The sequence below is a fragment of the Bubalus bubalis genome, chromosome 9 (assembly GCF_019923935.1).
Source record: "Bubalus bubalis isolate 160015118507 breed Murrah chromosome 9, NDDB_SH_1, whole genome shotgun sequence".
In the NCBI taxonomy this organism is placed as follows: Eukaryota; Metazoa; Chordata; class Mammalia; order Artiodactyla; family Bovidae; genus Bubalus; species Bubalus bubalis.
Window position 1 is genome coordinate 90,147,786 of NC_059165.1, and position 21,976 is coordinate 90,169,761.

The 21,976-nt window shown below is 53.4% G+C and overlaps 1 protein-coding gene across 4 annotated transcripts in view; it reads right to left on the reverse strand.

Moving 5' to 3' along the window:
* The window catches only part of GNG7 (G protein subunit gamma 7), a 138,407-nt gene that overhangs the window by 17,054 nt on the left and 99,377 nt on the right, over positions 1-21,976 (reverse strand). The window contains exon 3 of one of the 4 annotated variants that reach the window (XM_006047832.4): positions 15,167-15,203. The exons of 2 other annotated variants lie outside the window; for them this stretch is intronic. The gene's annotated coding sequence lies outside the window, so the exon portion shown is untranslated. Of the gene's footprint in view, positions 1-6,525; positions 6,549-15,166; positions 15,204-21,976 lie in introns of those variants that run through there. One more of the 4 variants, XM_044947906.2, reaches the window with a different exon arrangement.

Here is a 21,976-nt window from a genome sequence, read left to right on the forward strand (position 1 = left end):
CCCATACTATACTTGATCTCAGCCAAAAGGCCGAGAAATGGTAGCCATATATTTTCCTAACCAGGAAGGAAGTGGAAGGTGGTACAAATCAGTGGTTTATTTGCCTTGGACTCAGGAATACAGGCTGTGTGTTTCTGGGTTGTGGACAAGTGCACTGGAGTGCTGAGCACGTGTTTGCTGTGCAGGTGACAGAGTGCAAGGGTGGACCCCATGTCAGGCATCATGAAGGTGTTACTGTGCCCACTTTTTACATATGAGGAGAGAGACGGAGCCTCAAAGACGTGAGTATGTTAATAACCTTCCCGAGACCACGCATCAGGTGGAGGTTGTGCCAGGGTTTGCATTTAATTCCCAGACCAGAGCTCCCTGGAAGGGGCAGGTCCCAACATAAAGCTCATAAAGCTTCATAAAGCTCTGAACCCAGAGGCAAGCTTCAGAGGCCGAGGGATGCAGTCTCTGCGTCCTCCATGGCCCAGTGGATTTGGCAAAGGGTTTAGATATACAGTGATCCTGGATCTGAGGGATTGGATCCATACATGAGGGGAGGCGTCAGGACCCTCATGTAGCTTCTTTCTTTGGGGAATAATGTGCAGAATGTGCAGAATGCTAGGGATGCTGACGACAACTGTGTAGCCATCAGGGTTAGAGAAAACCCCAAGTGAGATGGAACAGCGGAGAGCCTGAGCGTGGCGCCTCCTGTCTGGTGGTCTGTAAGTGACCCTGGGGCTCCTGGAATCCTGGATGCTTTTCCCAAGACCTTGAGCAGACTGTCACGTTGGCTTCCAATGGGGCCGCACACATGTGCCGGGGAGACCTTTGCATCATCACCTTGCACCCCCACCAGGCGTCTCAAGATCACGTCTCTGTCCCCTGGTTCCTGGTGATGTGGGCTTGGCGTTTCCTGGCGGTCGAGTCCGCTTCCTTCTGCCTCAGAGAGTCAGATGGAGTAATGGGTGCGGATGCAGGAGCTCTAAGATGCCTTTTGGCCTCTGGGTCTTGCCAAGATGCTCAGCAAGACCGTTTGTGCATATCGCTCACGGGGTGGGGGTGGGGGGGATGCGTGGCAAATAGGTACCCAAGACCTCAACGGGGATGGGCGGGCTGAGCCTCGGTGACCTCGTGAACAAAACCAAGAAGGAGACAGCTGGCTGGGGCGGCCCAGGCCTTGCAGGGACCCTGAGCAGCAGGGCTGATGGGAAAGTGGACTGGGCACACACCCAGGCATTGAGGGAAGCCCTGACCAGCTGGGCATGTTTCTGGTGGGCAGAAGCAGAGGCCGGCAAGAGCAGACGTGCTCCCCGGCTCAGCCTGTGATGCCATCTCCACCCTTGGAGGTGTTTTCCGGCTGCACAGGAAGCAGTGACAGGGAGACACAAAAATGCAGGAGATTCCTCTGAATTCCACGCATAGCTCTCATAGCTGGGAAGAGCTCCACTCCCAGCCTGCTCGTGATAAACCAAAACCCAGCCGCTGGGGCTGCTCTCTTACCAGAAGAGAAAGAATGGCACGCCAGGGGACGTTTCTGAAAGTTGGCTGGCTAAGCTGTGTAAAAGGAAAAGAATGTGAAAAATTCTTTTCGCTGGCGGGGCAGAGGCAAGGAGCAGGGCCTTGAAAGACTGGTGGCTCCTGGTCCTGGTGGTCCAAGAGGAGGTGTGATGGGGGCCACTGGGGACTGCTCCCTGGGTGCAGTGTCTGCCTGCAGTGGGTGGACACCCAGGCACAGCCCCAATTGTTCAGTTGCTCAGTCATGTCCAACTCTTTTCGACCTCATGGACTGCAGCACACCAGGCTTCCCTGTGCTTCAGTCTCCTAGAAGTTGCTCAAACTCATGTCTATTGCATCAGTGATGCCATCTAACTATCTCATTCTCTGTTGCCCCCTTCTCCTCCTGCTGTCAATCTTTCCCAGCATCAGGGTCTTTTGCAATGAGTCAGCCTGACTCTGAATTCCATGCACTGAAGGTGGACCTGCAGCCCCGGGGCCTCAGTGTGAGACAAGTTGCTCCCTGGAAAGCCTCGGCTGCAACTTCCATATGCACAAGATTCCAGGCCTGAGAGAAGGTGGGCTGGGACCCCCTGACTCTCAGACAGAGTGCCCCCGCAAAAGGCCACCTACTGTCCTGAGGAGGACAGACAAGTCAGCTGACATTGGTGCTGTCCTGGGAGCTGTTGGGGGGTGGAGCAGTATTCCTGCCCCCCACCTTGATGCCAGGAGCCCCCCAGTTGTGACAACCACAGGCATCTCCAGACATGGCCCAGTGTCCCCAGGGGAGAACCACCCCTCATTTGAGAAGAATCGGGTTAGAATCCCCCAGTGGAGTTCTCACAACGTTTCTGCCCTGGATTTTACTATTAAAGACAATAAGGATGGGACTTGCCTGGTGGTCCAGTGTTTAGGATCTGCCTTCCAATGCAGGGGACATGGCCTTTGATCCCTGTTCAGGGAACTAAGATCCCACATACTGTGGGGCAACTAAACCCACGGGCCGCAACTACTGAGCCCACGTGCTGCTACTAGAGAGTTCACGAGCTGCCGTTAAGAACCGACACACCCCCCAAAAAATAAATAAATGTTTAAAAGAATGTATGGGGACTGTCACCTTAAAAAAAAAAAAAAAAGAAATAAAGAGCATCACAGGAAATGGAAGGAGGGTTTTTTTCCTGTGTGTGGCAGGGCTTCCCAGGTGGCATGGTGGTAAAGAATCTGCCTGCCAATGTAGGAGGCACAAGAGACTCAGGTTTGATCCCTGGGATGGGACGAGGGATGATTCCCTGGAGGAGGAAATGGCAACCCACTCCAGTATTCTTGCCTGGGAAATCCCATGGACAGAAGAGACTGGTGGGCTACAGTCCACGGAGTTGCAGAGTCGGACACAACTGAACACACACAGGCACACACACGTTGGTTTCAGGGCCCATCCAGAGTCAGAGCTAATGGGCCTGATCTCACTTGTGGCCTGGAGTGACCCCCAGACCCCACTTCCTTGGGGGGGCTGACTGATGAGAATGCATCTGTCACACCCGACCTTCACCAGCAACCTAGCCAGGGGTCCTTGGGGCTGTGCACACCTCTACGATGACCCCCAGTGACCTGGAGAATCCCCTTTCCTGGGGTGTGGGCAGGACCTGAGGAGAGGACGGGGTTCAGCTCTGGGTGGGGCAGTGTCGTGTGGCACAAATGTAGGAGGGGGATAACCTTGGTGGGCCTGCTCTTGTTAGGGGAGCGAGTATAAAGGGGACTCTGCACAAGGGAAACCCTCTGTCACTGTGGCTTTGAAGCTGGAGGCGGATGTGTGGCAAGACACAGGGGCAGCTGCAAGGGAAGGGGGACCCCCTGCTACAGCTGCATGAAACCAAGTTCTGGAACAATCCGAATCAGCCCCAGGTGAAGCATTCTGACAGCAGCCGGGAGAGACCCTGAGCAGAGGGGGCAGCCACACCACGGCCTTACTGCTGACCTTCAGGGCCTCGAGCTGGAAGCCACGAAGTCTGTGCTGGCTCGTTACTTGGCATGGACAGCTGATACACTGGCCAGGCGAGGCCCAAGTGGGATCTCCTGACCGTTGGCCTGGCCTCTTTCTAGCACTCTCTGTTCCAGATGCTGGACAATTCCAGCTGGCAGCCACTCCTCCCGCTGAGCAGGCACAGGATGCGCGTTCTCTTTTGTAATGGCCCTGAGATGCTGGCGAAGCATTAAAGCCAGAGGAGTTCCTGGCAGTATCTCCATCAGCAGCCAGCCTGTTCCCTGAGGTTCCTGCTCCCTGGGACATGAGTGCCACATGCATTTCATCTCCGAAGGCACAGGAAGTTGATCTCAGTGAATCCAAGATCAGACAAAGCCGGCTGCTTCCAGGCGGTTCTGAAAGCCCACTCCCCACCTCCTCATCCAGGCGGATGAGGCCATGCTGGGTGAGTCAGAGCCCAGGAAGGTGGCCTTGTAGAGGGAGGGGAGCTGCGGGCAGCCAGAGCCTGTGTCCTAGGCCTTATCCCTGGCCTGCAGGGAGGGGAGGGGAGGCAGGCGGGAGCGAGTCTGCGTCCTCAGAGAGAACAGAAACAGCCTTCATTCTGCTTTAACACTTCCAGAACTGGTAGCTTTACAGCTCACCGAGCTTCTGAATTTCGACCCCCCTCCCTGCCTGCCATGAAACAGGAAGGAAACAAAACAAGCCCCCCCCACCTCCACCAAACACAAACCTCCAGCCAGACTCGACAGGAGGACAAACAAGCCCTGGGTGAGAAAGCAGGCTCCCCATCCCGGGGGTAACCGCCCCCCCAGAACACGATGTTCAGAAGAAGAGGAGGCGGGCTGCTGTGTGGAAAGAGGGAAAAAAATCCCAAATCCAAACAGAACGAGATGAGGTTTGAAAGAACAGTATCTGGGCTTCTTTTAAGAACAGGCTGCCCTCCTGCAGGGCTTGGGGGGCTGGCTGGCCACCAGCTGTGCCCACATGCAAGCTGATTACCCTGTGTTTCTTACGCACCTACTGTGTGCATGAGGCCTTGGCTCTGCTTGCCTTTGGGGGGCCTCCTGCACCACAGTCCACGGCATAGAAGCCCCTAAGTAGGGTGTTTCCACAGGGATGATGTCTGGGGCATTTGTTGTTGTCACGGCTCGGGGGGCTCCAGGCATCAAGGGGGTGGGGCCAGGGAGGCTGCTCCAAACCCCACAGTGCCGGGGACGGGCCCTCATAGAGGATGGCCTGGCCCTCTCTCCTTCACTGTGCCTGGGGGTGGGGAGAGACCTGCTCCAGACTCCACAGAAACGGCACACGCTGGCCCTTAGGGTGATAAGGTCAGAGAGAGTGGAGGGTGCCTTGCAGTGTCCCCAGCAGCTGGACGTGGGGGCTTCCTAGCCTCGCTCCCAGTCCCAAGCAGGGTCGCATGCGCAGGGCCACGGGCACCACACCGGCACCTGGACTTTAGTAGGAGGTGGACCAAACTTCTTTGACTCCCCAGCATCCCCACCCTGCTCCCACCTATCCCCCATCCCACCCCTCCCCCACCTCTCCCCCATCCCCATCTCCAGCCAGGTTGGCTCTGGGCTCCCCCTTCCCGGCCTCGCATCTGGGTCTGAGCTTCCCCAGGATCGAGGTCACCCTGGCCTGGCGTGGGGCGGGCCAGCCATGTGATGGCCTCTGTGACCTTGAGCATGGTGACCTTTGGTGGGCCACAGGGGCCATGAAAGACCAGCTGGGTCTCCGCCAGGCAGATGCTTCCCCACAGGAGGCCCGCACCCCCTGGAGACCAGGGTCTTGTGACTTGCTGTCAGCTGGTCCTTTCATGCATGGGCTAAATCGGGTCCCTTGGCAGCTATTTTTAGAAAGGGCTAGAAAAAAAAGGGAATGAATGAGATGCCCACAGGCAAGGGAAAAACAGAGCTGCAGGGCGAGTGGCTGCCCTCGGCTGAGCCCGGAGGCGGGCAGACAATGTGCCCCGGTGACACAGGGCTGACAGTGCGGCTGGTGCGGGAGCAGAAGAAAGGGCCTTCTCTGTCCGCCCAGAGGATGACTGCAATCATGTGAGCGTGTGCAAGCGGGTAACCCGGCTGGGCCAGCGTGCTGAGCGCCTGTGGCTAATGTCAGCCCTGTTCTCGGCTTCCTGGCACCCAGGAAATGCCGTCACCCTGGCCCTGGGAGGCTGCAGCTCGGATCCAAAGGGCAGGAGGCTGGGAGAGGGCATGGCGGTGTTCCCACCTGAGCCTGGACAACCTCCTCCACATCCTGCAAAGCCCCTTGAAGTGTCATCCCCCTCTGAGAAGCCCCTGGTCTACCATCTATGCACAAGGCTGCACTGGGACCCTTCCTTGGGGCAGCCACAGCTCTGTGGATGCTCCTTGGCATTGCATTTCCCGTGGCTGCTGTCACAAATCACCACAAATTTGTTGGCTTAAAACCACACACAGTGATTATCTCGTGGTTCTGGAGGTCAGGAGTTTGACTCGGGCCTCATGGAGCTAAATCCAGGCGTGGGCAGGGCTGGTCCCTCTGGAGGCTCCAGGGGAGCAGTGGCTCCCCCTTTTCCAGCTTCCAGAGGCGCCTCATCCCTGGCTTGCAGCCCCTCCCTCCACCCTCAGAGCCAGCAGAGCAGCATCTCCCGTCTGCTTCTGACCCTCCCCCTCCCTCTTATAAGGACCCCGTGATGACACGGGGCCTCCTGGGGGAATCCTGGAGCGTCCCCATCTCAGGGGCCTGAAATAATCCCTCCTGCAAAGTTGCCTCTGCCCAATGAGGTGAGGTGTCCACAAGTCCTGGGACCAGGACAGGGGCGTCTTTGGGGGCCGTGGCTGGGTAGCTGGGCACCAGAGTGATGTCTGGGCGAAAGGGATGGGTGGCTGCAGGGGAGGGTGTTTACCAAGGGGGCTCCGTCCTGGCACTCACTCTGTCCTCAGGGCCAATCTTTCTGCCAGGACAGGCCCTCCCGCCCCAGGATCAGGCTGCCAGAGGAACGCACCTGGCCACATCTGACGTCCACAGTGGACGCTACTCGAGGGCAGGCGCCCAGGAGGGCAGAGTACAGACGGCCTTACCTGAGCAGAGGCACTGCTGTGGACGGACCTGGGGCTTGGGTGCCGGGCTCCAGCTCTTTGCTCTGGGCCCTGGGTCGCTGCTCAACACCCGTGGGACCAAAGGCGAAACAGCCCAGCATCAGAATGACCAATGGTGACTAAGCACCTGTTACTTCACCTCTGATGTGGTTACAAAGTCCTGGAACCATGCACACCCAGAGAGACTCTCCCTAAGGGTTAGCTGTAGTCAGGGACATTTTTCTTTCTTTTAAAAATTTTTTTTGTCTGCGCTGGGTCTTTGTCGCTATGGGTCTTTCTCTAGTTGTGGTGGGTTGGGGCTACTCTCTAGTTGCAGTGTGTAGGAATCTCACTGAGGTGGCTTCTCTTGTTGCAGAGCACGGGCTTTTGAGCATGTGGGCTTCAGTATCTGTGACACTCGGTCTCGGTAGTGGTGCATGGCCCCAGCTGTCCCTTGGCAGGTGGAATCTTCCTGGACCAGGGATCAAACTTGTGTCCCCTGCATTGGCAGTCAGACTCCCAACCGCTGGACCACCAGGGAAGTCCAGGGACATTTTTTATATTAAAAAGGCGGGGGGGAAACAGTGCAATTAGGTGCACAATTTAGAGGCACGCCTGTGTGGGGAGCCAGACCCTAGAACAGGGGCTGTGGGCCATGTCTGGGAGGTCTGTGGTCTTCCCTCTGGGGCCTCCTGGCATCGAGGGGATGCGGCCAGGGAGGCTGCTTCACACCCCACTGCACCCAGGGTGGCCCATCAGAGAACATCTGGTCTATGTCAGTAGTGCCCAGTTGGGGTCTGGGGGAGACCCCTATATGAGTGGCTGAGGAGTGTGTCAGCTCAGGAGCCCCTTTCCTGTGAAATGAACACGTGATTTTGGTCCATCGAGGAGCCTGGTTGGGCCAACGTGGCTCCCAGGCACCTGCTCCAGGCAACACCACATGTCCTCAGTGTCCAACTCCAAGGGGCCCCAGGTGCCCAGCAGACAGGGGGGTCTGGGGTCAAAGCTCAGGCTGCCCTGCAGTAAGACACAGCATCAGGATGTTTGGATGGAACCCCTACTCGGGTGCTGACTCCTGTGTGTCTCAGCTGGAAGCCTGACCTTCAAATATAGGGTGGCAGGGGATGAAGGGTGGGGGACGGGCAGAGAAGCAGCAGTCTCCATCCAGACCGCAAGTCTCGGCATTGACCAGGGTGTAGTCTGGCTGTGTCCTCATCTGGGGACGCTGTGGAACCTTTCAGAGAGGGCTACCCCTGCAGCTACCCCTGCTGACCATCTGGGGAGTGCTGAGCCCCAGTGACTGGGTGGGATTGCAGGAGCCGGGTGACCGCAGGTGGGGTGGGAAGCAGGAGTGCGGAGACCAGTGCCCGGTCTGCAGAAACTCCCAGCGAGAGTGAGCTAATCTCAGCTTCCCAGTGGCCTCTGCCCCAAGATGAGGTTTTTGTGACCCGTGAGGAATTTCTAACAATGAGATCGAGTGTCTGGATCTGTTCACACTGACATCCTTTTTCTCGGCCGTCCAAATTCCATTACGCCTTTTCTCGTTAATGCAGAAACTTGGCCAAGTGCCAGGCTGCCTGGGAAGCGCCCAGGTCTCCTGTGGCCCTCGCTAGAAAGGGGAACTGTGCCGCAGGGCTGGGTGCCCAGTTCTAGGAGTCTCTGCAGGTCTTAGGAGAGGCAGCTGGGGGCCCACTGGACCCTGGAAGTAGAGAGGGTGCATGGAATGCATGGGCGTGACCTTGTGCGACCCTCAGGAACTGGTGGGGGGTGCCGGTGGCTGCTCAGACTTCTGCCCCTGCCCCTAGGGACATTCCTCGGTGGCCTGCTGAGGCAGGTGGCTGTGTTTAAGAAGCGCACTTAGCTGGGAGCAGTGGGGGTGAACTTCAGAAGCTGCTGGCAGCCCCTAGCGGACAGGCAGAAGGCACCCAGGACACAGTCCTGCAGCCACAGCAAATTCTGCCAACACCCCTAGGGACCCTGGAGCAGACCCTCCCCCAGACGAGCCTCTGTGTGAGAGTGCAGCCTGGCTGACACCTGGATGGTGGCCTGCTCTGACCCCAAGTAGAGGACCCAGTGAGGCTGTGCCTAGAGCCCTGACTCACATGAGATGATGAGTGGGTGGAACTTGGGGGTATTTGTTATGCAGCATCACTGACTAACACATCAGAGGACCTGCAGAGAAGACCCAGGCCTAGAGGAGATAGAACAGGATATGGCCTAAGGTCATCTGTTGAGGTTCCCTCATTTTTCTGTACATTGTCATATCAGTTGGACCTGCTGCTCCTGAATTCATCTACATGACTGTGAAAATAATATAAATAGAAAATATAAAACTGGGAATTCCCTGGTGGTCCAGTGGTTAGGACTTGGTGCTTCCAGTGTAGAGGGCATGGGTTATATCCCTGCTCCGGGAACTAAGATTCTGCAAGCTGCATGGCTTGTCCCTCATTCCCCCAAAATAAAGTACCATTAAAAAAAAAAAGAAAATATAACATGAGTGTCCAAGAAATAATGACTCCCTCCTGGCCCCAAGGTCTTTGACTAAAATGACCACTCTAGGAAGGTCCAGCTGTGTGTCCTGCTTTGAAAAGCCAGCCCCCAGGCTCCCCTGATGGCAGGGGAGCGACAGAGTGATGGTGGGGACGGGAGAGCCGGGCGCAGCCGGGAAAAAAAGATCGAGGTTTGCGCTGCTCCTTGGCAAGCAGGAATCTTAGTTCCCAGACCAGGGATTGAACCCGTGCCCCCTGCACTGAGAGCAGTCTCAGCCACCGGACCACCAGGAAAGTCCTCTTCTTGCACTTTTAAAACAAATCACCTGGAACCCCACCCCTAGCCCTCCAGTATCTCCTCCCTCCAGCACTCACTGCACGCGCCCAGCGGGTCTCGCTTGCACCCAGGTGGGTCCCACACAGGGCACTGTGGGGACGGCGACACGGCGACCCCACCCCACCATCCACTGGCTAGGGCAGAGGCTGGCGGGACTAGGATTCCATCCCTGTGTTTCACCACTCACGCCTCCCCAGCAAATGTCCCCATTACCCCAGCCATGAGATGCTGAGAACATGGGGAAGAAAACCAACCTCTGTGATTCAACTGCTCTGACGCCCCCACAGCACGCACACTGCAGTACTTCCTCCTCTTTTCCCTTTCGGCAGCTTCGCTGAGACATCAAGTCAGAAAACAAACAGTTCACCACTGAAAGTGTTCACTCATTCAACGGTTTTTTGACATACTATGTTACTAGATTTTTAAAATTACAAAAATATATTCATATGACGTAACATGTCATTTTAACTATTTTAAGCATACCCCTCACTGGCATTTAGTGCATTAATATTATTGTGCCGCTATCACCACTACCTAATTCCAGAACATTCCATCATCTCTCCCAAAGAAGTCCTGTCCCCACCGGCAGTCATCCCCATCCCCACCCCTGGCCCTGACCACCAGGAACCCACTCTCTGTGTCTGTGGATCTGCCTGTTCTGGACGCTTCCCATCAGTGGAGTCACACCCTGTGTCCTTCTGTGTCTGCTTCTCTCACTGACCATCTTATTGTCAGGGTCCGTCCACGTGGTAGCAAGTGTCAGTGTATCTCTCTTTCTCGTGGCTAAGCCATGCTCCCATCTGTGAAGGGATATGGTATGTGTGGCCATCACTAACTGCTGGACAGTGGGGCTGTGCCCACCATTCAGTTCAGTTCAGTTCAGTTGCTCAGTCATGTCCGACTCTTTGCAATCCCATGAATCGCAGCACACCAGGCCTCCCTGTCCATCACCAACTCCCGGAGTTCACCCAAACTCATGTCCATCGAGTCAGTGATGCCATCCAGCCATCTCATCCTCTGTTGTCCCCTTCTCCTCCTGCCCCCAATCCCTCCCAGCATCAGAATCTTTTCCAATGAGTCAGCTCTTCGCATGAGGTGGCCAAAGTATTGGAGTTTCAGCTTTAGCATCATTCCCTCCAAAGAAATCCCAGGACTGGTCTCCTTTAGAATGGACTGGTTGGATCTCCTTGCAGTCCAAGGGACTCTCAAGAGTCTTCTCCAACACCACAGTTCAAAAGCATCAATTCTTCAGCGCTCAGCTTTCTTCACAGTCCAACTCTCACATCCATACATGACCACAGGAAAAACCATAGCCTTGACTAGACGGACACTTGTTGGCAAAGTAATGTCTCTGCTTTTGAATATGCTATCTAGGTTGGTCATAACTTTCCTTCCAAGGCGTAAGTGTCTTTTAATTTCATGGCTGCAGGCACCATCTGCAGTGATTTTGGAGCCCAAAAAAATAAAGTCTGACACTGTTTCCCCATCTATTTCCCATGAAGTGATGGGACCAGATGCCATGATCTTAGTTTTCTGAATGTTGAGCTTTAAGGCAACTTTTTCACTCTCCTCTTTCACTTTCATCAAGAGGCTTTTTAGTTCCTCTTCACTTTCTGCCAAAGGGTGGTGTCATCTGCATATCTGAGGTTATTGATATTTCTCCCGGCAATCTTGATTCCAGCTTGTTCTTCTTCCAGCCCAGCGTTTCACGTGATGTACTCTGCATAGGTGAATTTTGCTGCTGCGGACATTTCTGAACAAGCATCTGTTTGAGTATGTGGCTTTTCAGAGCTGGCCTCCTCAGCTCACCTCACTGAACTCCCACTGCTGGCCCTGCCCTGATGCTCAGAGAAAGTGGTGATGGTCCCACAGGGCTCAGGGAGGTCCCACCCAAGTGGGCTGGGCAAGGGACCTGGAAGACTCTGTGATGGTTCATTTATGTGTCAGTTTGGCTGGGCCATAGACGCAGGTTTGATCCCTGGGTTGAGAAGATCCCCTGGAGAAGGAAATGGCAACCTATTCCAGTATTCTTGCCTGAAGAATCTCAAGGACAGACAAGCCTGCAGGCTGCGGTCCATGGGGTCTCAAAAAGTAGGACACGACTGAAGTGACTTAGCACACACACTCATGCATGGGCTGCCCAGATATTTTTGGAGACTTTTTAAAAACCATTTTCACTGCATTACCCAACCAAGAAAAATCTGATAATTCTAGTCTTTGTGCAGCAGGAACCTGGTCAAATGACATCTTACTGTTTTTTAGAGAAAAGTTGGCACAGCCCCAATTCTCCCAAACCCAGCTCTTAGAAAAGAGATGAACTGTGCTCACTTTGTCTTTGAATTAAAGAATTCAATACAGGGGTTCCCTGGTGGTACAGTGGTTAAGAATCTGCGTGCTAAGGGAAACTAAGCTGGTGGGCCACAATTACTGAAGCCCATGTGCCTAGAGTCAGTGGTCTGCAACAACAGAAGCCACTGCAATGAGAATCTTGCGTAGTGCAACTAGAGAGTAGTCCCCGCTCACCACAACTAGAGAAAGCCCACAAGATGCAGCAAGGAAATCCCAGCACAGGCAGATAAAAAAGAATTCAGTACAATCCAACCAAGCAGAATTCCATCTCCTCAGAATGCATTACCAATTCAAACCTGGTGGGTGGGTGGGTGGGTGGGAGGGACCCTGGGCTGGTGGTCAATAGACCTGGTACCAAGTTGTGACTTTGTCATTAAAAAACTAAAAAAAAAAGAGGAAGAAGGACTTCCCTGGTGGTCCAGTGGCTAAGACCCCCGAGCTCCCAATGCAGAGGGGCTGGGTTTGATCCCTGGTCAGGGAACTAGATCCCACATGCTGCAACTATGACCCAGTGCAGTCAAATAAATAAGTATTAAAAAACAGAGAGAGAGATTTTTGATGGCTAATTTCAAGTCAGTTTGGCCGGGCCATGGCATGTCCAGGTATATATGCGGTCAGACATTCTTCTGGATGCTTCTGTGAGGGTGTTTATGGGTGAGACTGCCATTTAAACTGGTCGAAAGTGAAACTGTTAGTTGCTCAGCCGTGTCCGACTCGTTGCAACGACTGTAGCCCCCCAGGCTCCTCTGTCCATGGGATTCTCCAGGTAAGAATACTGAGGTGGGTTGCCATTTCCTCCACCAGGGGATCTTCCCGACCCAGTGATTGAACACGCCTCTCTTGCATTGACAAGAGGATTCTTTACCATCTGAACTACCAGGGAAGCCCTTAAACTGATGGATGCTGAGTCAAATGGATTACTCCCTAGGATGTGGGAGGTGGCAGGGGAGCTTTTCTACTCACAGGAAGGCTTGAACAGAACAAATACCAGGCCTCCCCTGAGCAGGAGGGAACCCTCCAGTGATTGGCTTTGGTATTGGCTCTCTTGGGTCTCCACCCTGCAGCCTCCATAATCAATTCCTGAAAGTAATTCTCTGTGTTCACACCCTGTTGGTTCTGTTTCTTGGAGAACCCTAAGTAATACGGACCGCCAGGTGCCTTGTGGGCGGAGAGAAAGGAGCTTGAACCCTAGCCTCGTGGTCCACCAGCCCTGGATCCCACTGAGCCTCTCTGTTACCTCAGTTTCCCTACCTAGAAATGAGGACAAGGAAACCTGCTCCCTCAGGCTCCTACCAGAACGAAATCAGACCAAGTGGCCGGGCCTGGCCCAGAGGAGGCACTTGATAAACACCAGCCAGCTTGCCGAGTGGGGTCTGCAGCAGGAGGGGAGGAGGTGGGCAGAGGCTGTCAGCAGGGGCTGGCCAGATGCCTGGGAGCAGGGCCAGGGCCTGGGTGGAGCTGACGTCATGGCTGTAGCTCGGTGTCCTGCCGGCTGACAGGCGCAGCAGGGCGGGGACATAATCCCCCAGCACGAGGCCACGTGGCTGCAGCCCTCTCTCCTGACACCTGAGCCTGGCAGCTGTGGCTCTGCCATGATTCCAGACATGTGTGTGTCCTGGGGGACCAGGTGCACCTGAGGTCTGGCCTGCCTGTTAGGAAAAGGGGCCATGGACCCATGCTCTGCTGATGAACAATGTGAAAAGATCAAGACGAGAGGATCGGTGACCACTGGGAAGCACCCTCGTTTCAGAGCACTGTCTTCATCGTCACAGTTCCCATCGGCCAGACTGTGCCGATGACAGCACGGCGCCTGCCTTGGGCACAGAATCTGAGGGGCACAGGAAATTCAGTCACCGTGATCAGTGTCTTCATGTGATATTTTTTAAGAAGTCAAAATGAATGCAAAATATCCACAAGGAATCAAATGTCAAGATTTTCTTTAGAACTTCCCTGGTGGCCCAGTGGTAAAGAATCTGTCTGCCGATGCAGGGCACACGGCTTTGATCCCCAGTCTGGAAAGATCCCACACGCTGTGGAGCAACTAAGCCTGTACTACTGAGCCCATGATCTAGAGCCCGGGAGCCACAGCTACCGGAGCCTGTGCGCCCAAGAGTCCGTGCTCCACAAGAGAAGCCACGGCAGTGAGGAGCCTGCACATCGCAGAGTGCAACTACAGAGAAAATCCCATGCAGCAATGAAGACCCAGCGTGACCAAAAGTAAATAAATGAATAAATTTTAAAAATTAAAAAATTCATTCATTAGAGACATGATCTGATAGGCCTGGAGTTAGCTTGAAACAATTCCCTCTTTAATTGAAATTTTAATCTCAGGACTTCCCTAGTGGTCCAGAGGTTAGGGTCCCTGCATTTCCACTGCTCAGGGAACTAAGATCCCACATGCTGCATGACTTGGCCAAAAAAAGGCTCAGAGAGGAAGCAGAGAAGCCAGGTCCAGAGTGAAGCCCCCCACCTCAAACTAGCCCTCCCACTGCATCTTCAGCAAGTCCTGCAAAGGGTCCCATGAGAACCCCGTTTGAGCCACACCACCATCAACATCCTTCACCAAGAGAGGCACTGCGATGCCCTTTCTTTCCTAAGCAGCCACGGAACCTGTGGAAATTAACTCACACGCTCTCAGACGACCAATGGGGCCATGGAGCAACCACGGGGGCAGGTGGAAAACGCTCGGTGTGAAAATGAGACCTGCTGAAACCTGTGGGATGAGGGCGTGGGAGGAAAAGTGCCAGATGCAGATGGCACGTCAGGGAAGTTCCCAGATCCATGACCCGATTGGACACCTGGAGGAACAGGGACCAGAAGGGCCAGTGAAACCCCAGGCCCGCAGAGGGAAGGAAGTGACACAGCCTGAGATAAACGACATAGCCGAGAGAAACGAAAGGGAAGCCAGAGAAACCGAAACTGGTGCTTTGACAAGAGGGGCCACCCTGACAGGCATTCAGCCAGACTGATGAGGAGAAAGTTGGGGGAAGATGCCAGGGACCATGGTGGGGTGTGCCTGCCGGACTCCTGGACCTGGGAAGGGCTATAGGAGGGGAGTGTTGTAGGAGGATGCTGCGGATGGAGGGAGAGAGGTAAGCAGTAGATTACATAATCTACACAAAAGGGACCGAGTTCCTGGAAAGACCCATGTTTCCAGCCTGCTGGCTGGAGGCCCTTCGACGCCCGGTTTCCTATTGACAGCTTCCCTCCCTTCATCTCGACACGACCACGCTTGGGAAGTCACAGCATGTTATTTCCGCTGCAGGGAGATGAAAGGGACCTGCCCAGACACGGCAGAGGCAGGCCTGGGATTTGAACTCAGGTTTCCTGGCGGGTGGCCCAGAGCTCTGTTCCCGGTGACACAATCCCCAGTGTGTCAGATGCGCACCAAATACTCCCACTTGTTTGTTCCTCTTTTTTGAAAAACAAGGGATTCCAAGCTCGTGAAGTAAGAGAAAACGCGACATACCTTTTTCAGTTTTTCCAAGAAGCAGCACTGCTTTACCCTGTTTAGAAAGACAGGGAGGAAAAAAAAAATCCTGGTTAAATATTTTTAACTTAATTATCTCCAGCTTTTCTCAGAGAAATACTTGGCTGTCACCGAAAATGTGGCATTTGATGTGGAAACAGGCCGTGTCCTCCAGAGAAAGAGGGGTTATTTCTGGAGAATCTACTTCATTCTCTCTTTTTTAAAAATATTCTTGTTTTTTGGCTGTGCCAGGTCTTATGTGTTGCATGTGGTATCTAGTTCCCTGACCAGGGATCGAACCCAGGTTCCCTGCACTGGGAGCATGGTGTCCTACCCACTGGACCACCAGGGAAGTCCCCTCCACTTCATTCTTTATAACCAATCTGTGCAGGACACAATGGTGTTTCTCTGGGGGCGGGGGAGGGGCGTCGAGTTTTCTTCTGGAAATTGTACTATTCCATTTTGGGACACAGGGACCCCAAGCCTTGATACGGAACCCAGCCTTGACGCGTGTCAGGCTTGGGGTTTTTCCATGTCTGGTTTTCGGCTTTGATGGAAGCCACGTGCCAGGGTGAAAAAAAGGGAGAGGTGGAAAATGCGATCTGGGGGCAAAGCAATTAACCTCGGGGTGGAAGAGGTGACAGGTATATGGGGGCAGGAAGCCGAGGGATCTGAAGCTGGCCGCCCCAGGCTGAGAGGTCACCCGGAAAGAAAGGAAGTCCCTGTGAGAGGACCCCGGGGGCGGGGTGGGCACCGGTGCTTTAGAGCCGTCATTCTCCAGAGGCCGGGACCCGCTGCTCCGAGTGGAACTCTGGACGGAGCCAAGCCTCTGTCTGATGACTGGTGTGCATGGCAAGAGGGGCTCCAGGCAGCCACGTCCAGCTGTCAGGGTGACCCAGAGGCTGAATGCCAGGCTCCACGCTGCTCCCCACGCTGTACCCGCTGCCCTGAGAACAGACCGCCCAGGGAGGCACTCGCCAAGGCCAAGGGGAGAGGCAAACAGTCACCTGTCCCCTCCACACACAGCTGGTACCAACCTCCCATGGGAGGAGGAGGAGGCTGTGGGCTACAGAGGCCCGTCCTCTTCGACCACACAGGTACCTCAGCTTGGGCTTCCCGGGGACCCCTGCAGCTGCCAGGCCACCGACTACACCTCACAAGCCAGCAGCTAGGGACCTCTCTGGTGGTCCAGTGGCTAAGACTCTGTACTCCCAATGCAGGCGGCCTGGGTTCGATCCCTGGTGGGGGAACTAGATCTCACATGCTTCAACTAAGAGTTCACCAGCCGCAACAAAGAATGACGATCCCGCGAGCTGTAACTAAGACCTGGTGCAACCGAAAAAATAAATTAAAAAAAAAAGAGAAAGAAACGGAAAAGCCGGCAGCTAGCCAACTCTTGAGTTCTACGGAGGCCCGCCCTGCGGAGGCCAACAGAAGCCCCCGCCCCCTGCTCAGTACAGGCCAGCCTTCCCCAGCTGCAGGCTGGCCTCGGGCGAGGCTGTTTCCCCCTGGCTCCGAAGGTCCCCGGTGGTTTCCAAGAGCCGGCCCCTCTTTTCTGCAAACATTAGCTCTTCCACAAACTAACGGTGTTTTTTTCCACCTACACAAAGGCACATGCCGCTGCTGCCATTCCTGGGCCACGGTGAGCCTTTCTCAGTGGCCCCAGGCCCAGGGGGCTGGCATAAGAGGCCACCAGGGAGACCCAGCTGGGTCCCAGCCTCAGGAAGGAGGGGACTGGGCGGCTTTCTATAAAGCAGGGGTTCCGCCCTTGGCACTGCTGACATTGGAGTCCGTCCCTGGCGTTGTGGGGTGTGGAGCAGCATGCCTGGCCCCCACCCGCTCAACACCAGGAGCTGCCCCAGTCTTGACGAACACAGTCATCCCCAGACATGGCCCCGCGTCCTCTGGGGGCAGAATCAGCCCCAGGTGAGACCTCTGCCTTGAGGCAGCACTGGGTGAGACGCATAGACACAGAGGGAGGCACGCGGCAGTGGCAGAGGGAGTGCTTGCCTCGATCCAGGGAGGTGGGGAGGTGTCCCCAGCTCCTGCTAAAGGCCAACACTGCGCTCTCCTGTGGCCTGTGGGGGTGGGGAGACACACCACTGCTGGGCCAAGTGTGTTGAGGCACTGGGCTTCCAGGATGCAGAGGTGGCCCCTTACCACCAACCCATGCTCCCCTCGAGGGCTGGGACCCTCCCTGATAGCCTGCCCTAAGAACAGGGCAAAGTCTCGATACCTGTGGACTCTGTGCTTGGGAATCCACCTACAGGCTAGAAGGTATCTGTAACCCCCATACTGATACTCGGGGGTGGGGTGTGCAGTCATTCGAGGACACAGGCAGAGCAGTGAAACAATTTGAGTCAACAAGAAGCATTTTCCCATCTGAGGTGGAACCAGGCGGTAACCAGGGTCCTTTTCCACCATTCAGGGCCACGTTTTTGGCTTTGGGGGGTTTTTGGGTGATTTTGTATCTAATGGCCCCAAGCATAAAGCTGAAGAGCTGGCCAGGATCCAAGTGCAGCAGGGCAGTTGGGTGCTCACGGAGACAATAAGTGTATCAAACAAGCTTCGTTCAGGCAAGGATCACAGCCCCCGCAGTGACTTAATCAAAGAACTGGTGTCAGATCGGGTGTCTCTAAACAGAAACACACGTCACACGAGGTTGAGTGGGGATTGGTCGTGACAACAAGGCGACAGAGGCTCTAGGGAGCCTGGCCCTGAGTGTCCCCAGGAGCGGCGTGCCGGGTTCACTAATTCAGTGTTTGTGGCAACTGTTTGGCCCAGAACTGCTGCCAATGATGATAATCTACTGTTTCCATGTTTTCTCTTCTTTACGACCACAGAGGGAACACAATTTCATGTTCCCAAATCTAGAGATTAGGTAAAGTCACAAAGATCATCCATAATTCTATCACCTTGATTTTTTTAAAAGACATATACACATATCTATCCATTTTGACAAATTCAGGTCCTTTATACTATCTGATTACCTGCCTTTAAAACTTTTCTTCATTTGCTTAATATCACATTGTGAGGGAACCATTACAGTTAGTGCCTCCCCACCGCGCTCCGCCCCATCTCTTCAGACTTTTAAAGATGCGAATGTTAGGCTTCCCTGGCGGTCCGTGGGTGAGAATCTGCCTGCCAGTGCAGGAGACACGGGTTCGATCCCTGGTCCGGGAAGGCCCTACATGCTGAGAAGCAACTAAGCCTGTGCGCCACAACAAGAGAAGCCACTGCCCTCTCGTCATAACTAGAGAGTAGCCACTGCTTGCCACAACTAGAGGAAAGCCCAAGTGCAGCAACAAAGACCCAGCTCAGCCAGAAATAAATAAGTAAAAAACAAACAAACAAAAAAGACTCAAACTTGTGTTCACATGTCCAATCACACAAGCTAATTCACCTGTCTGGCATTATCTGTAAAAGTTGCGTACTAGGCTAACTTTGTTGGACTTACGAAAAAATGGGACTTATGAATGTGCTTTTGGAAGGGAACTCACTCATAAGTGGGGACTTGCTGTATTTTCCCATACCATCACAAATTCTTCTAACACTTGATTTTGGGATGATTTTAGATGGAACGAAAAGTGACAAAAACAGCATGGAGAACTTGCACCTGCCCTCAGCCAGCTCTTCCTAAGGTTGCCATCTTGCCAAAATGAAGAAATGAACACAGGCGCCTTGCTCTAAATTCAGCTCCAGGCTTTATCTGGATTTCGCTGTTCCCCTCCACCCTCCAAACTATGTCAGTTCTGTTTTGGGGTCCCATCTATAATACTAATGCTACGTTTAGAAACAGGGTCTTTTTGGATGTACTGTAATTTATATGATTAGTAGTAGTCCCTTGAACTGCAAGGACATCAAACCTATCAATCCTAAAGGAAATCAACCCTGAATATTCATTGGAATGAATTCACTGATGCTGAAGCTGAAACTCCAATACTTTGGGCCACCTGACTCGAAGAACCGACTCATTGGAAAAGACCCTGATGCTGGGAAAGGTTGAGGGCAGGAAAGAAGGGGGCAACAGAGGATGAGATGGTTGGATGGCATCACTGACTCAATTGGTCATGAGTTTGAGCAAACTCAGGGAGATAGTGGAGGACAAGGAAGCCTGGTGTGCTGCAGTCCAGGAGAGTTGAACACGACTTAACAACTGAACAAGTATGGTGTATACATATTGTTGCCCATTATTAGATGTTAAGGCTGGTTATTGTTCTTTTTAAAAATATTAATTAATTAATTTTATTTGGCCATGCCAGGCTTTAGTTGTGGAACTCGGGATCTTAATCTTCTTTGTGGTATGTGGGATCTTTAGTCGTGGCATTCAAACTCTTAGTTTTGGCATGTAGGATATAGTTCCCTGACCAGGGACCAAACCTGGGCCCCCTGCATTGGGAGCACAGGGTCTTAGCCACCGGTATACCAGGGAAGTCCCATGGATGTTTAGGTTGTTTGTCATTCTTTCCTTTACTTAAATCATTATACCACAAAAATCAAATGCACATGAAACAAATATCCAAGCATATGAAATTCTGTGTATCCCTTTCTTTCCCTCCCACTCGAGGATGAATTCTTAAGAGTTAACTCTGAATTTAAGGACTTCCCTCATAGTGCAGTTGGTAAAGAATCCACCTGCAATGCAGGAGACCCTGGTTCAATTCCTGGGTGGGGAAGATCCCCCTGGAGAAGGAATAGGCTACCCACTCCCATATTCTTGGGCTTCCATTGTGGCTCAGCTGGTAAAGAACCCGCCTGCAATGTGAGAGATCTAGGTTCAATCCCTGGGTTGGGAAGATCCCCTGGAGAAGGGAAAGGCTACCCGTTTCAGTATTCTGGCCTGGAGAATTCACAAAGAGTTGGACATGACTGAGCGACTTTTACTGAGTTTAAAGATATAGAGGACTTGATCGATTCCCAGCTTGGCCTTCAAAAAGATGGCAAAATGGTTCCAGCAGGGCCACCAGGCTGCTCAGTCACCCACTGCCTCAGCAGGCCTGGGCACCAAGTTATTTTCTCAGATTCAGACACGTGTTATTTTCTCACACTTTTTTTTTTTTCCTTGGCTGTGAGACATGTGTAGGATCTTAGCTTCCCAATCAGGGACTGAACCCTGGCCCTTGGCAATGAAAGATCAATGAAACCACTGGACCACCACGGAAGTCCCGCTACACTCTTTTATTAACGTAGGACATGCCTACAGGAGAATGTGCAGATGGCTCATGTATAGACCATGCATTTAAAAAGTGTGTGCTCCTAGGTTGCCATCGCCTGCATCAAGACAGAACATCTCTGGGACCCCAAAGGCATCCCAGGGCCTCCTCCCCAAGGGAATCACTATTCTGATGGAATTACTTTTTATTCTTCTTATCATCATCATCCTGACTTTTACTTCTGAAGGTGGGAAAGAGGGTACAGATTCTGACCACAGGATGAGCCCACTTAGGTGAGAGGAAGAACTTCCTAGAAGGTTCTAGAAGACAGCCAGCCAGCATCTGCTCAGAGAGGGAGAGGAGTCGGTCTTTCTGGCCCAACTTAGGTGCAGGGAGGGGATTTTGAGCAAACTCTGGCCCTGGCTCTGGGCACTTGTCTGGACATCAGTTCTCTGCTTCTCTGAACCCTAAAGCCCCGTCTGTAACATGATGACCCACGACATTACTCTTAGGGTCAAGGTGAGGATGAAACGAGACAAACACGGTGCCCATTGAGGCGGGAAGCACCGATCTAATGATAAAAATAACACAGTGGATGTGACACACAATACGTAGGCATGCCTCATTTTATTTCACTTCATGGATCTTGAGTTTTTGTTTTGTTTTTTACAAATTGCATGTCTGTGGCAACACGTTCCTGCAAGGAATAAAGAGTGCTGCTCTGCACTGAGTCCAAGGAAGTGGGTGTGGAGATGGAATCTCCTCCTGGTAAGGAAGCTGTGGAGACTGTTGAAATGACAACAAAGGACAGAAGGCAGGACACAAACTTAGTTGATAAGGAGTTTGAGAGGATCAACTCCAGCTGTGAAGAAAGTTCTCCTGTGGGTAAAATGCCATCAAAGGGCATTGGACATGACGGAGAAACCATTCATAAGAGGAAGAGGCCATCAATTCTGCAGACTTCATTGTTGTCTTATTTTAAGAAACTGCCACGGCCCCCTCCCCCGCCCACAATGAGGAGGCAGGACCCTCCACCAGCAAAAAGATTAGAACTCGCTGAAGGCCCAAGATGATGGCTAGTGGGTTTTTTTTTTTTTTAAGCAACAAAGTATTTTTTAACTAAACCCGAATCCTGAGAAGTAGGAGCTGTGGCTCTGGGATCAAGGGCAGAGTGGCCTGGGTCAGTGGGAAGGCCCTGGGTCCTGAGCTGGTATGGGTACAGCTGGGGAGGCCCGGCTTCTGGGTCACACTGATAAGATCCTCACTTCCTGGATGGTGGAGCCTCAGTGGGGGAGGGGTTGGGCTGGGGTCACACAGGATTGGGGTGGGACTGTCATGCTCACTGAGTGTTCACTCTGGGTCAGAAACTAAATTTCCCTTCTTTCTCCTGAGAAAGGTGTTATGGCTGCTTTGCAGACCCAGTCTGCAGGGTCCCTGATGTTTCAGGAGACACAGGCTGCTCCCTGGCTCAGTCATGAGCCAGGGAGGAAAATTCCAGAAAGCCTGTCTCCTTGACTGTGAGTTTTCATTAGCAGGGCCTTGCTGTATACTCAGGAGTGGTGGGAGATGGTCACGCATATGTGTGTGTGTGTGTGTGTGTGCGCACACGTGCGCAGTTGGGGGAGTGGGTCACTAGGGCAGGGGGTCTTCCCCAGGG